This window comes from Stenella coeruleoalba (genome assembly GCF_951394435.1).
Source record: "Stenella coeruleoalba genome assembly, chromosome: 7".
Taxonomy (NCBI): Eukaryota; Metazoa; Chordata; class Mammalia; order Artiodactyla; family Delphinidae; genus Stenella; species Stenella coeruleoalba.
The window spans coordinates 85553486-85570568 of NC_137153.1; the positions used below are offsets into that span (position 1 = coordinate 85553486).

Genomic DNA, 17083 nt, shown 5'->3' on the forward strand with positions numbered 1-17083 from the left:
AAAAGACTTGTACACAGAAAACTATAAGATACTAATGAAAGAAATCAAAGATGACACAAACAGATGGAGAGACATACCATGTTCTTGGATTGGAAGAATCAATACTGTGAAAATGACTATACTACCCAAAGCAATCTACAGATTCAATGCAATTCCTATCAAATTACCAATGGCATTTTTCACAGAACTAGATCAGAAATTTTTACAATTTATATGGAAACACAAAAGAACCCAAATAGCCAAAGCGATCTTGAGAAAGAAAAACAGAGCTAGAGGAATCAGGCTCCCTGACTTCAGACTATACTACAAAGCTACAGTAATCAAAACAGTATGGTACTGGCACAAAAACAGAAATATAGACCAATGGAACAGGATAGAAAGCCCAGAGATAAACCCACACACATATGGTCACCTTAGTTTTGATAAAGGAGGAAAGAATATACAATGGAGAAAAGACAGCCTCTTCAATAAGTGGTGCTGGGAAAACTGGACACCTATAGGTAAAAGAATGAAATTAGAACACTCCCTAACACCAGACACAAAAATAAACTTAAAATGGATTAAAGACCTAAATTTAAGACCAAACACTATAAAACTCTTAAGAGGAAAACATAGACAGAACACTCTGACATAAATCGCAGCAAGATCTTTTCTGACCCACCTCCTAGAATAATGAAAATTAAAACAAAAATAAACAAATGGGACCTAATGAAACATAAAACCTTTTGCACAGCAAAGGAAACCATAAAAAAGACAAAAAGACAACCCTCAGAATGGAAGAAAGTATTTGCAAATGAAGCAACTGACAAAGGATTAATCTCCAAAATATACAAGCAGCTCATGCAGCTCAATATCAAAAAAACAAACAACCCAATCCAAAAATGGGTGGAAGACCTAAATAGACATTTCTCCAAAGGAGACATATAGATGGCCAACAAACATGAAAGGATGCTCAACATCACTAATTATTAGAGAAATGCAAATCAAAACTACAATGAGATATCACCTCACCCTGGTCAGAATGGCCATCACCAAGAAATCTAGAAACAATAAATGCTGGAGAGGGTGTGGAGAAAAGGGAACCCTCTTACACTGTTGGTGGGAATGTAAACTGATACAGCCACTATGGAAAACAGTATGGAGCTTCCTTAAAAAACTAAAAGTAGAACTACCATATGACCCAGCAATCCCACTACTGGGTATATACCCTGAGAAAACCATAATTCAAAAAGACACATGCACCCCAGTGTTCATTGCAGCACCATTTACAATAGCCAGGTCATGGAAGCAACCTAAATGTCCATCAACAGATGAATGGATAAAGAAGATGTGGCACATATATACAATGGAATATTACTGAGCCATAAAAAGGAACAAAATTGGGTCATTTGTAGAGACGTGGATGGACCTACAGAGTCATACAGAGTGAAGTAAGTCAGAAAAACAGATATCATATAGTAACATGTATACGTGGAATCTAGAAAAATGGTACAGATGACCTTATTTGCAATGCAGAAATAGAGACAAGACGTAGAGACAAATGTATGGATATCAAGGGGGAAAGGGGTGGGGTGGGAGGAATTTGGAGATTGGGACTGACACATATACACTACTGATACTATGCATAAAGTAGACAACTGAGGGGAACATACTGTATAGCACAGGGAACTCTACTTAAGGCACTGTGGTGTCTTAAATGGGAGGGAAATCCAAAAGGGAGGGGATATATGTACATGTATGGCTGATTCATTTTGCTGTGCAACAGAAGCTAACACAACATTGCAAAACAGCTATACTCCAATAAAAATTAACTAAAAAAAAAAAAGAAAAATACTACGTTACAGTTTGAATGACTGAATTTCTCATCAAAAACCATATAGGGGGCTTCCCTGCTGGCGCAGTGGTTGAGAGTCCGCCTACTGATGCAGGGGACATGGGTTCGTGCCCCGGTCTGGGAAGAACCCACATGCCGCAGAGCAGCTAGGCCCGTGAGCCATGGCCACTGAGCCTGCGCGTCCGCAGCCTGTGCTCTGCAACGGGAGAGGCCACAACAGTGAGAGGCCCAAGTACCACAAAAAAAAATACATATATATATATATATATATATATATATATATATATATATATATGCCAGAAGACAGTGTAACAACATCTTTAAAGTGTTAAAATTCCACAATGTTATAGCCAGCTAAAATGTCCTTCAAAAATGAAGATGAACTAACATGCACCCAAGTGTTCAAACTGCCAAGATATGGAAGCAACGTGTCAGTCAACAGATGACTAGATAAAGATGTGGTATATATATATACAATGGAATACTACTCAGCCATAAAAAAGAATGAAATTTTGCCATTTGCAACATGGATGGACTTAGAGGATACTTATGCTAAGTGAAATAAGTCAGACAGAGAAAGGCAAATACTGTATGGTATCACTTATATGTGGAATCTAAAAAATAAAACAAACCAGTGAATATAACAAAAACGAAAGAGACTCACAATATAGAGAGCAAACTAGTGGTTACCAGTGGGGAGAGGGAAGTGGGGAGGGGCAAGATAGGGATAGCAGGTTAAGAAGTACAAACTATTATGTATCAAATCAGGGACTTCCCTGGTGGTGCAGTGGTTAAGAATCTGCCTGCTAATGTAGACGACATGGGTTTGAGCCCTGGTCCGGGAAGATCCCACATGTCACGGAGCAACTAAGCCCATGCACCACAACTACTGAGGCTGCACTCTAAAGCCCACGTGCCACAACTTCTGAAGCCGCACACCTAGAGCCCGTGCTCCACAACAAAGAGAAGCCACCGCAATGAGAAGCCCGCGCACTGTAACGAAGAGTAGCCCCCGCTCACCACAACTAGAGAAAGCCCGCGCGCAGCAACGAAGACCCAACGCAGCCAAAAATAAATAAAGTTTTAAAAAAATTAAAATAAAATAAAATAAATAAGCTACAAGGATATATTATACAAACACAGAGGGAATATAGCTAATATTTTACAATAACTATAAATGGAGTATAACCTTAAAAAATTGTAAATCACTAAAAAAAATTATAAATCAAAAAAAAAATTATAAATCACTATGTTGTACACCTGTAACTTATATAATATTGTACCTCAACTATGTCTTAATTTTAAAAGTTTTTTAAAATTAAGATGAACTAGAAACATTCTCATAAGAAAGAAAACTAACAGAATCTGTCACCAGTAGACCTGCTCTAAAAGATATTCTAAAGGAAGTTCTTCAGGCCTAAGAGACATGATCCCAGAAGGAAAGTTGAAACTTCAGGAATTAAGGAAGAACAAAAGAAAGTGTAAATATCAGGATAAACAGACGATTTTTCTACTCTTAAGTACTTTAATATATGTATGAATGTTGAAACCAACAATTACAACATTGTATTTATAGATGTAATACATAAGACACTGATAAAGGGACATGATAAAGGGAGCTTTGTGGTTGTAAGGCTCCTGTGTTTCACTCGAAGTGATATTAAATTTAAATAGACTGTGAGAGCTGGGTATGTATTATATATTATAATCACTGGAACGACCACTAAAAATGATGCAAAGCTACATGGCCAACAGCCAGTAAATAAGTTAAAACAGAATATTAGTAAATATGCAAAAATTCCAATAGAAGCCAGGAAAGAGGAGCAAGAAACAAAGAAGACAAACAGGAAAATAATAAAATGTACAACTAAGTCTAACCATTTCAATTATCACAGTAAATATAAATGGTCTATATATATCAATTAAAACAAAGAAATTCTCACATTCAATTTTAAAAGACGAAACTATATAACAATATGCTGCTTTCAAGAAACCTACTAGATAGATAGATAGATAGATAGATAGATAGATAATGCAAACACTAATCAGAAAAAAAGCTGGATTGGCTCTTTCAATGTCAGAAAAAGCAGACCTCAGAACAAGGAAAACTACCAGCAGTAAAGAGGAAACTTTTATAGTGAAGAATTGGACAACTACCCAAGAAGAGAACAATTTTAAATGTATATGCTCCTAAGAACCCAGAGCTCCAGAATACATGAAGCAAAAACTGATAGAAAAGAGATAGAGACAAATCCACAAGTATACCTGGACATTTAAATACCCTTCTCTCTGTAACAGGTTGACCAAAAATTAGCAAGGATATAGAAGACCTGAACAATACTATCAACCAACTTGACCATATTGACATTTATAGAGCACGGCACCCAACAGGAGCAGAATACACATTCATTTCAAGTGCACATGGAGTATTCATCAAGATAAGCCATATTCTGGGCCGTAAAACAAACCTTAACAATTTTTTAAAAACTAAAATTGTACAAAGTATATTGTCTGATCATAAAATAATTAAACTGCAAGTCATTATTTAATGACTAGAAAGATTTCTGGAAAATCCCCAAATATTTGGAAATTACAAAACGCTGATGGAAAAAAATTGCTGATGAAAAAAATCAGAGAAGACCCAAATAAACAAAGAGACCTATTAAGTTTAAAGACTGGAAAATTTAATTTAGTTAATGTTTCAACTTTCCCCAAACTGATCTGTACATTCCCAGCAGGATTTCTTATAGATTTATACGGAAAAGCAAAGAAAGTAGAATACCCAAAACAACTGAAGAAAAGAAAAGTAAAGTGGAGGACTCCCATTACCTGATTTCAAGGCTTACTACAGTAACCAACACAGTGTGGTACTAGAGAAAAGAGAGACACAAAAGTCAATGGAACAGAATAGAGCAGGGATTGGCAAACTGTGACCTGTGGGCCAAATGTGACCGACAGCCTATTTTGAAAATAAAGTTTTATGGAACACAGTCATGCTCATTCGTTTACATGTTGTCTATAGTTGCTTTCATGCTACAATAACTGAGCTGAGTAGTTGCAACAGAGACCATCTGACCTGCAAAGCCTAAACTATTTAATATCTGGCCCTTTAGGGAAAAAATAATAGTCAATTCCTAAAACAGGGAGCCCAGAAATAGATCCAACACATAAATGGACAAATGATTTTTGATCAAAGTGGAAAGCCAAATCAATGGAGAAATGATAAGTCTTTTCAACAAATGGTGCCAGAATAATTGTGCATCCATTTGCACCCCCCTCACAATAAAGACCAACTGATTCTTGACTTATACCTCACACACTCCAAATTAACTCAAGATTGATCACAGACCTAAAGGCAATGTATAATACTAAAACTCTTAGAAGAAAACACAAGAGAACCTTTGTGATTTTGAGCTAGGAACAGAGTTTTTAAATATACTATCCAAGCAAGATTCATAAAAGATCACACTGATAAATTGTACTTCATCAAAATTCTGAACTTCTGCTCTTTGGAAGATACTGTTAAGAGAATGAAAAGACAAGCCACAAATTGGGAGAAAATATTTGCAAATCAGATATTTGACAAAGGACTTTATCCAAAATATATAAAAAACTCTCAAAACTCCACAGTAATAAAAGAAACAACCCAATTTTAAAATGGGCAAAAGAAGATATACAGATGGCAAATAAGCACATAAAAGATGCCCCACATCACATGTCATCAAGGAAATACAAAATAAAACAATGAGGATGGACCTAGAGTCTGTCATACATGGTGAAGTAAGTCAGAAAGAGAAAAACAAATACCATATGCTAACACATATATATGGAATCTAAAAAAAAAAATGGTTCTGATGAACCTAGTGGCAGGACAGGAATGAAGACGAAGATGTAGAGAATGGACTTGAGGACACGGGGAAGGGGAAGGGTAAACTGAGACGAAGTGAGAGAATAGCATTGACATATATACACTACCAAATGTAAAATAGATAGCTAGTGGGAAGCAGCTGCATAGCACAGGGAGATCAGCTCGGTGCTTTGTGTTCACCTAGAGAGGTGGGATAGGGAGAGTGGGAGGGAGACGCAAGAGGGAGGGGATATGGGGATATACGTGTACATATAGCTGATTTACTTTGTTATACAGCAGAAACTAACACGACAGTGTAAAGCAATTATACTCCAATAAAGATGTTAAAATTAAAAACAAAAACAAAAAACAATGAGATACCACTAAACACCTATTAAAATGGCCAAAATCCAGAACACTGACAACACCAAATACTGGCAAGGATGTAGAGGAACAGGAAATTATCTGTAATGTTTTGTAATGGACAAAAGCCTTGAACAGACAGTTAACCAAAGAAAGATACACAGATGACAAATCAGCACGTAAAAAGATGTTCAATATTATTAGTCATTAGGGGAATGCAAATTAAAGCCACAATGAGATACTATTATAAACCTAATAGAATGCCTAAAATCCAAACCAAAACAACAACAAAAAACTGATGTTATCAAGTGCCAATCAGGATGTAGAACAATTGGAACTCTCATTCTCATACATTGCTGGTGGAAATGCAAAATGGTACAGCTACTTCGGAAAATATTTTAGCAGTTTCTTATAAATTTAACAGACTTACCATACAGCCCAGTTATCCTAGTCCCAGGTATTTACCTAAGTGAAATGAAAGCCTCTGATGACACAAAAACCTGTATGTGCATTTTTCTCATTTTCCTCTCATTTTCAGCCTTGATCCTGCCACCAGATGTCTCAACTGCTTTTGGCTTCTCAGCTTGACTCTCAGTTTTTCTTACAAACTTTCCTTATAACTCTTCCTAATCATCCTGTTCTTTGCTGCTTCAGTAAGTTACGCATCTTAGCGTCAGCCCCTGGAACCTAACCCCTAGCACCAGCAAATACTCCACCTAGGACTACTAGTTTCAATTATAAGCATGATGTCATGCAAGCCCATTGCTCTGTTTTATCCATAAACATTTTACTTTTTAAAAATAAATACACAATAGCATGCACTCTCTAATGGGCCCTCTACTAATTTTTGTTTTTGTTTTTGTTTTTGCGATACGCAGGCCTCTCACTGTTGTGGCCTATCCCATTGTGGAGCACAGGCTCCGGACGCGCAGGCTCAGCGGCCATGGCTCACAGGTCCAGCCGCTCCGCGGCATGTGGGATCTTCCCGGACTGGGGCACAAACCTGTGTCCCCTGCATTGGCAGGGGGACTCTCAACCACTGCGCCACCAGGGAAGCCCTCTACTAATTTTTAACACACTGCAAACTACCAAACTATGAAGTCTTACAAAAATTGGAATAAAACTTCTCTAATGGCTCTGTTTAACTGAAGAAAATCCTGAGACTGAAAGACAGTACATAAAAATAAATTTTACAACCGCTTATCTATACGTATAAGGACTTTCCTAATGCTCTTCAAAACAATTCAGAAATACAAACAAGGGGGCTGGGGCTCAAAAGTAAGATTAGATCAGCTTTTTTTTGTTTTTTTTTTTTTCTTTGGCAGCACGGCAGCCTGTGGAATCTTAGTTCCCTGACTAGGGATGGAACCTGGGCCCTCAGCAATGAAAGTGCAGAGTCCTAACCACTGGACCGCCAGGGAATTCCCTAGGTCAGGTTTTTTTTTTAAAAGCTACTTTTTTTGGTGTATGTGTTCGAGTTTAAAATTTTTGACCCAACCTCCCACCAGCACTGTTACTACACAAAATAAATATAAAATTACAAAAAGTGCTACTTAGGAATAAGAAGGGTATCCTGATTGTGTATAGGACTGACATGTAGCCTAACCTTTGGGATATGGCTATCAGGGAAAGCCTTGCAGAGGAAGTGACATTTAGGCTGAAACTGAAAGAGTGAGTTTATCTGAAGAACGTTTTAGACAGGGAATAATGTACACAAGGGGGTTGAAGTGGGAAAGCACTTGCACTATGAGGAACTGAAACAGACAGTACAGTATGGTGATGAAGTGCCCAGGTTCCAAAGTCAAATGGCCTGGGTTTGAATCCCAGCTATGCCCCCAACTTGCTGTGTGACCTTGGAAAAGTTACATAACCTCTCTGGACCTTGGTTTCCTCATTTATACCTACCTCATAGGGTGTTTGTAATTGTTCAGTAAATATTAGCTTATTACTATTATGACTGGTGAGATTAAAATGAAGCAGTACTACAAGATGTTGGAGGGCCACAATATCATAGAAGTTTTTAGGCCCTATTAAAGATTTAGGATTCATTCTAAATGTAATGGAAAACTATTGAAGGATTTTAAGTAGGGGTGTGGCATCATGAACCTTGTGTTTTAAAACATTAATCAATTGACAAATATTATGCTTCTGCTTTGTGGCAAAAAAAAAAAAAAAAAAGTCTCTCATGAGCTAAACTTTTCCTATCAGTCCAGGCTTCTTTTCATTCTCTCCTTTGCCCCTTGATCTTTTCACATGTGATAGTCACTTTCTGGTAAGTATTAAGCCAATTCGAAGTTCAGCCCTCATAGGAGTGTTCTTCCCTTCCCCCTCCCGCTTCTCAAACACAGTGTCCCAGTGTCAGGGAAAGTCTACTACTCTTCCCTGGAAACATGGGAGTACAGCTGGTCTCCGTACTCTTTTTTTGTTTTTTTTCTTTTTTTGTGTGTGTGTTTTCTTGCGGTACGCGGGCCTCTGATTGTTGTGGCCTCTCCCGCTGCGGAGCACAGGCTCCGGACACACAGGCTCAGCGGCCATGGCTCACGGGCCCAGCCGCTCCGCGGCATGTGGGATCTTCCCGGACCAGGGCACGAACCCGTGTCCCCTGCATCGGCAGGTGGACTCTCAACCACTGCGCCACCAGGGAAGCCCTCCGTACTCTTTTTCTGCTGGTCTTCAATTGAGCTGTTTCACCCTGTTTATCTCTAATCCACCCCTGACTGTTAGTTTCTGTCCTTCTGGAATCCACTTGGGATCAACAAGCACCACCACCAACCTCCATTACGGCCATCATCTCAGTGGCTCCGGTGTCCCTTGGTCTTGCTGTCCTCACAGTACTCTAGAGCTACACAGGGACTGTTGAATCTCTGCATTCTAAATACAGACCACTGAAAACGAGCAGCATTTTGGGAGGAGTTTTACCCAGACACTTGCCTTCACAGATGCTCCTTCGTTGCCTACTCTCCCCTTCCCCACCTCCACATCAAACATAGAGCTTCTCCAAGGTTTGTACCTGCCATCAGGCTCAAAGGGTCTCAGATCACCTTCGCACTATCTGAATATTTCTGTACATCCTCCCACCTCCATACCCCTACTCTCAATGAAAGTGCTTTCTTTTACTTCATCATTTTCTCTGGAGGTAGTTTCCCCTCCATCATATGGTTCTTCTTTATGGTGGAGAACATACTGGTGGAATGGCTACAAGGGAATACGATTGGATTTGGGAAACATGATTGGGGTTAGGATGTCTGTGAAACAAATCCACATTAGTTTATTATTAAAATACCACCTCCATTTAAATTATTTGTTTATTGTCTGTCTCCACAAGATACAAGCTCCAAGAGGGGTGGGTCTCCCTTGTCTGTCTTCTTTACTGCTACATCTCCAGCACCTAGCACAGACTGCTACTCAACAAATATTTATGGAAAGAATGAAAAAAATAATATGAGCAAACCAATAAATAATGAGTGACTTGTGCTACTGGCACTAGGATCCTTTGGAGCACTCTGAGCAGAGGATTGAAGCAATCAGATTTGCAGGTTATCAAATGTCTCTGTATGGACTAAATGTTTATGACCCCCTTACAAATTCACATGTTGAAACCCTAACCCCAATGTGATGGTATTAGGAAGTGGGGCCTTTGGGAGGTAATTAGGATTAGATGAGGTCATGGAGGTGGAGCCCTCATGAATGGGATTGTACCCTTATAAGGGTCATGATAGAGCTTGCTTCGCCCTCTGTTTTCCACCATCTGAGATTTCAACAAAAAGATGGCCATCTAGGAACCAGGAACTGGGTCCTCACCAAACACTGAACCTACTGACTGGCACCTTGATTTGGACTTCCCAGCCTCCACAGCCAAAAGAAATAATTCCTGCTATTTATAAGCCATCCAGTCTATGGTATTGTTATAGAAGCCCAAACGTACTAAGTCTTCAAGTTGTCACGTCATCATAAGCAGCAGTCTGTATTATCCTCCCAAGTAAGTTATTAAATTAGTTCTCAAGTATACGTATTTCAGTGGGAGAATTCATTACTGTAGATATTCAAATCTATGAACAACTTCCCCAGAAGAGCTGAGGAGATGTCACAAACCTAAGACTGCCTCCTCCTCTTTCTACATCACCTATTTTTACCCCCTCCATCTCCTCACACCGCAGCCCTTTATTCAGCTGCACTAGTTAGCCATTGTAACCCTTTCCGAGAATTTAAGCTGAGATCTGGATACACAGCCCACTCTGATATGGTATTTGCATTTCGTGCTTAATTTGTCTAAAACATTACAAATTCTACACTCCTACATTTCTACTGTAATCATAATACTATTTTGGTACTTCTCTTCTGCAAGTGAGATTAGCATTTCCATATAAAATAGAAAAACTGCTGGTCGTCTCCCTAATGTGTCTAGGGGCTTCATCCAAGCCTGAAGTTTAAATTCTCAGCACCTGGGACAAGACATCTGTTTATGCAAGTTTCTCAGTGCACTGAAGTGCTGCTGTGGACTCCCGCCTGGGTCTCTTCATGTCAGCGGATGACCTGGCTGACTTTTCCTTTGGTAAAACAGAAGGAACCTAAGATCAGAGACACCATTTGGGAGTTTTCTCCTAAAACAACATCTCTTGTTCCTAACCCTTATAGGATTTTCCAACAAAATGACAAAGCATGGAGGCTGCACCATTAAAGGAGGTGCCAGGAAGCCAGTGGTTCTAGTGTCCAGAATAAAGAAAGCTTAAGGGCTTTGCAGCTAGTGCTCACACCCAAAGCAGAACCAAGGGAGTGTCTCAGGAAGGGGCCTAGAAGAAGCAGAAGAGCCCCCAACACATTTCCATCAAGATCGGGGACATTTACTCCTGATATTGATGAAGATTTCTGGTATGACTGTTGGTGACTGTTTGTGTGACTGCTGGTCTCATTTTATGAAATCTTGCTGTCAGAGAACTAAAGGTTTAAGCAGGACAAAGAAACAAACTTTTCAGACAGGGTCAGGAACATGGAGAGAAACTTCCCAGATGACCTTTTTGGGCATATTTTTCAATTCCATAACTCTAATTCTGACCTTAAAAATCTACAAGTTGTTCATCAACTCATTTCAGTGTCTGAAGAGTGAGGAATAAATTGGGAAACTGCATCACAATTTAGATGTATCCAGGCAAGAACCCAGACTGAGAAGACATTGGTTGAAGCTGGAAAAGAGGGCAAGAGGCCAAAATCACAGATTGTGGAACTACAAATTAACTTGTTTCAGGGTCATCTTAGCAAGGACTCTGGCTTGCATGTCAATCCACAGCCCTAATACCCTAACAGAAAGAAAAGTGTTAAGTCTTTACGTTGCGGGGATAGCAGCAACTGTTTCCCCAGAAATCACCTGAGGTTGAAAAGGCAACAGTGAGAACCTGGGGCTCCTCTCAACCTCCAGAACCTTCTCTCTGGTCTTCTGGCACCTGGCATGTCCCAGGGATTTAATCCTGATCCAGTCTACTCATCTTTACCTGATCGTTTTCAGCATGGCCAATATTCCTCTCCCTTTACCTCATCCCTTCAAAGTAGGCTCTCGGCTAAGGGAGTTCAGGATGCCTTTATGTGATATCCTTTCCCACAGCTGCCATACCACTGAGCTGTCTGCCGCTCCAAGCCATGCCCAAATGTCAGGAAACTGAGCCCATTTTTCCTACGTTGAAGCAGGCGACTTAAAAGGAATAATACTGTAATGAAATTATAGATACTTTTCCTATCTTAAAAAATTTCAGTATGGTGGTATTATTATTTATATTATAATAAATAAAATAATATTTTCTTTAAATATTTTATAAATTCCTAAGTATATTTTTTCTAAAAGAAAATAAACAAGTATATATTTAAATACTTTTATAAAAATGAATAGGTTAAACATAAACACTTAATCTATTGCTATAACAAAATACTATTTTTATATAAAAATTTCAGGAAAAAGTTTTTCCACACATATTCTAAATATACCCTAATCATGCTTCTATTCTCTCTATCCTAGCCTAACTCCCACTAGAATGTAAATCCCTCCTCCACAATGATGTGAGTCCTCCCCATCCTGCCAGAATATAAGCTTCATGCGAGCAGGTACTCCTTTTTTGTTCACCACTCTATACCTAGCTCCAAGAACAATGCTTGATAAACAGTAGTCACTCAATAAATATGGCTGAATAAGTGAATGTACATCTGCATGCATCTTTACCCAAAGACAGGAACACTAAAGAAAGAACTCAAGTGGAGGCAATAAGAATGCCTATGTTACTTGGGTCTTGTTACAGTATTAATAATGGATAACATTTATTAAGCACTCATTAGGTAAATACGCTAGGCACTATGCTAAACACTTGATATGTAAAAATATGATATAGACACTATTATTAATTTTATTTTTTAAAAATCTGAAGAAAACAATTTTTGAGAAGTTAGTATTATGATGGACCTACATATAATATCTTTTTTAATTTAGCAAAGTACTAAACCATCTTCATGAGTTACTCTTCATAATAAAATTATAGAATAAAACAGTGTTCAAGTTCTTCTTATTCGGATTCTCAAAGTCACAAAGGAAGTAAAAGAGGTGCAATAAGGATTTTGATTCCTTAATTCTAGTATATGGCCAAAGCAGCTCAAATTTCTTCCCAGAAGACAAATACAAACATCTGTGGTACTGTTGCCTATGTCACAAGGTTCTGGTGGGGGAAAGTTAATAAGCGATTACAAAATTCTTTGTAAATACAAAGTGCTATAGAAATGCAAAACATCTACAACAACAATAATTAGTTCTAATCACCATCTATTTTCTGTGTGCAGCTGTCTCTCAGAATTCACTTTGGGAGCTTAATCACCCCATCTCAACAAATAAAGTAACCTCCCTCTTTCTCAGACCCTACTAAGAAGCTGTCCCTCATTCCTCCCCACAGCCATGCCCAAGCCACCCTCCACCCCCTACACACATCCTTCTCCCACATGATGAGCAAAGGCTGAATGCTGACATTATTAAGAAAAAAGAGTTCAGATTGAGCCTTGAGCCTTTTAAAACCCTTGAATTTTAAACAAAATTGGGCACAAGGTCCTGGAAAAATATAGACATTTCAAACTAGAACTCCCCCTCCTGCCCTACACAGGTAGGGAACTTTTCCTCCCTCTGAGTTCCAGTAATGCTCAGGTAACTATGCTAAAATACCAGGTTGATAAATTGTTTATTTAGCAATGTAAGGCTCATAAAAAACACTGAATACTTATAGCAATCATGACACTGATCAATTCAACATTCATGTTTGTACTGTCTATGGCTTCTTGAGTAGTTGTAAAAGAGCATATGGCCCACAAAACCAAAAATATTTACTATCTAGTCCTTTATAAAAGTGGTTTGTCAGCCTTTAATAGGGTATGAATATATGTAGAGAAAAGGTCTGAGGCCGGAGTCCTAGGGCGCTCCGATACGATAAGAAATATGAGATAAAAAATATGAGGAGGAGCAGTTCATGATATAGGCAGGAAACCAGGGGAGTGTGGTATCTCCAAAGTCAAGTGAACATCGTTTTGAAAGTCTCAAGGAGTGATCGACTATGTTAATATTGCCTAATGGATAAGCAAGATGGGGACTTAGAATTAAATCCTGAGTTTCATAAACTGCAGGCCACTGGTGGCCTTCACAAGAGCATTCTCAGTGGAATGGTAGGAATGAAAGTCTAATTGATGTGGTAGGTTCAGGAAAAAATGGGGAGAGAGGCACTGGAAACAGATAAGAGTTATGCTAGAAAGGAGAACAGAGAAAAGAGCCATAAATTGAAAATGGTTGTAGAATAGAGTACATTTCTGTACTGTTTGTGGTTTGTAGTTCTGTGATTTGCAGTTCTGTGGTTTGTTTTTTGTTAAGATGGTATATCACAGCATGCTTGTGTGCTGATGAGAATATGGGAATGATCCAGTAGAGATGAGAATGATGATGAAAATGGGCAAGGAGAAGAGGTTAAATTATGATACACTGTGGAAACTGCATCCTTACTGGAAAGGGAGTTTCAGCAGTTGGGTGAAGAGACTCCCTGTGTCAAACATCTAGGGTAAGCAAGGGTCCTCAAAAAAGAAAGGGAACAATTTATTTGAAACAGAACAATTAAGGTGGGCCCTGAGGCAGACAGCTAGCTGGCCTCACTCCTGTAAAAGGTAGTGGTTTTCACCTAATGGAAAGGGCCAGGAAGGGAAGACCTTGGCTGAGCTGTCCAGGGATGGAAAGCATCCTGCAGACTCTGAAAACAAACCTGACTTGAAAGCCATGTTGCCTGCAATAGGCAAACAGCACTCCCTAGGTTGGTTTTCCTTTTGTTATCCTTTACTAACATCTCATTCAGATATTCCAGTTTTCGATAAAGAATCTCACAAAAACCGTATGTTCACGTGAGAATCCGCATGGTAAAAGAGCACAATCTCCTTGAGGCCAGCCAGGGCAGTGAGGGAAACTGTGATCAGGAAAGGGTGAATGAATTCCACAGGTGATGCCTAGCCACAAAGTCCACACAGCCCTTGATTTTCACTCCTTAAAAATTTTGTGTCGTATTTAATTAAGAGGAAAACTCACAAATTCATAGAAGATGAGGGGCATAAAGGAGGGACAAGTACTAGTAAGATCATGGGTATAAAGGCATACAGTTTCTCTTATAAAACAAAACTCTGAACTTTCATGGTTTAACTCTCCAGAAAGACTCTCCAGGAAGGGAGGGGAAGTTCAGCAACTCTGTCCCCTTAATTTCTCCTTCCCAGGTGCGTTCTTTAAACCCAAGAACTGTAACTGACCCCAAGAGTACAATGTTCTTTCTTTCACATTCTGTTACAAGTGTAGTACTCAAAAGTCCTCCTGCCTTTGCAGGGTAGAGACAGACTAGAACATTCAAAAGCCTTTCCAGGAGACTGGGGGAGAATGAAGCTAACAGAAACTGCAGACGCAAGAAAACAGAAATATGAAATCTAGGCACATGGGCTTTGAAGCCAGATGATCCTGGATTTAAATCATGGCTCTGCCACTTATTGGTTATATAACCTTGAGCAGGTTACTCAACCTCCCTGAAGCACAGTTTCTTCATCTATAAAGTGAGTAAATTTCTACCTACCTGTGTCAGTTCAGGTCCAAGAAGTAGACACCAAGATCAGACTAGACTTGCAAGAAACTGGGGGAAATGCCTGTGGAAAAAAATGGGGAGAAAGCTAGAGAAGGCTGAGATCTGCCAGACAGTGACACACATCTAACCTGTGAGAAGTGAGGCAAAGAAGGAAGGTAGGAGGGGCCTTAGAATGCCATGAAGCTTTCAGAGAGTATCTGAAAGCTGATGTAGAATCCTCAGGCCAAAATCATCTGTCAGAGGCGTCCTCTGTCTCACAGGAATGGGCCTGCTGTGTACCACCACTGTCTGGAAAAAGACCACAGGAAACGTGGCCTCAGAGCAAATGTGGTGGTGTATGTAGATCAGAGCAGGTGGGGCATCAACTACGCTGCCCACAGTAGGAGATCTGAGAGACACATTCCCATGGTCGCACACATCTTCTTCTCCACAGGGGACTGGGGAGCAGCTCCTCCATGGTTCCATGGGGCCTCTCTTCCTAAGCAAGGGCCCACTGAGTGGAAAAAACTACAGCCCTCATCACTGCTGCTGATCTCAGGCCTGCAACTGGTACTCATACTCTGCCTCCTCCTTTCTAAATTCCCCTCACTGTCATCTGTCACCTTGGCTGGTCTTGTTGATTCACCTGGTAGTGTGACCTGAGCCTTCATTCCTGAAGTAGGTAATCATGCTGTGGGTAACCACATCCTTCTCAGACTACAGTTGCTGCATGTGTCCATTCAAGAGGGCAAGGAAATACCAGGAAATGCCCAACTGCATCACAGAGATTCCACACATATTCCCTCCCTGTTCCCATCGGGTAAAAACACCCTTACCTTCTCCTGCTGATCAGGGTCAATTACTTCTGCCAATATGGTGGCTCTTCTCTCAGGCTGGTCCCTGGACACAGGAGTCCAAAATGCCCTGGTGGCAGCCATCGCTTATAGTTCAATAGGATCCTTGCTGTGTCCCCTGGCAAGAGTACACCTTCTTTAGAGATCAGAACCTCCAACTCTACAAAGCTCAGAGGTGCAGGGATAGGAAGTATAAAATCCCCCACTGGGTCATTGTGAGTAATGGTAAGTGGGGTTACTTCTGCTTGTACCCCTTGCTTCCCAGAGCCATGTATTCTTCCCATACACACACTGGCACTTTAGCTGTGCCTTTAAAAGGCTATTCAACATTTTCTGAGACCAGCTGCCCCTGGTTGGTATAGTATGTGATATGACCAGTGGACCTATGATCATGGGCCCACTCCACACTTCCTTCACTATGAAGAGGCTCCCATGTTTGGATGCTAAGCTGTGTGAGAATCCCTGCCTGTAGATCAGGGATTCCGTAAGCCCCTAAATAGTGATGCTGGCTGAGCCATTACAGGTAGGAAATGCAAACCCATACCCCAAATAAGTCATATATTCCTGTGAGGATGAACCACTGGCCCAGCCATTGTTGGAGAGGCCCAAAGCAGTTGACTTGCCACCAAGTAGCTGGTTAGTCTCCTCAAGGAAAAGTGCCCTATCAAGGGCTCAGCATTGGTCTCTATTGCTGACAGGTTGAATATTCAGAGGCAGCAGGAGCCAGAATTCCAAGGGCCTGCAACGTGATTGTCCCACTGGAGCTTAACATATGCCCATACCGCACCATTTTCTACCACTGACACTTCCAACACCATAGTATCCTCCAGATCCTATTGGCAGAGACTTTCCTTTTCTAGGTCTCACTCAAAGCTGGCAGCCTTTGGTCACTCTATGTGAGCCAGAGCAATAAACCTAGCTGTAGAAAATATTGCTTTCCAAACCCAAAGAGGACTACTGGTGCTGTGCTTCCATCTTTGTGGTAGGGGACACAAGATGCAGTGATTTGTTTTTTACTTTGGAGAGCTATCCCAACATACTCCTGACCATTGGAATCCTAAAAACTTCACTGAAATGGCAGGTTCCT

The 17083-nt window shown here is 40.1% G+C and overlaps 1 long non-coding RNA gene across 3 annotated transcripts in view; it reads right to left on the bottom strand.

The window, feature by feature from the left end:
- The window catches only part of LOC307188788, a 111563-nt gene that overhangs the window by 77756 nt on the left and 16724 nt on the right, over positions 1-17083 (bottom strand). For all 3 annotated transcript variants that reach the window (XR_013829069.1, XR_013829070.1, XR_013829071.1), the window contains exons 2-3: positions 15979-16114; positions 15155-15224 (exon numbers count right to left, since the gene is read on the bottom strand). This is a non-coding gene — a long non-coding RNA (uncharacterized lncRNA). The remainder of the gene's footprint in view (positions 1-15154; positions 15225-15978; positions 16115-17083) is intronic.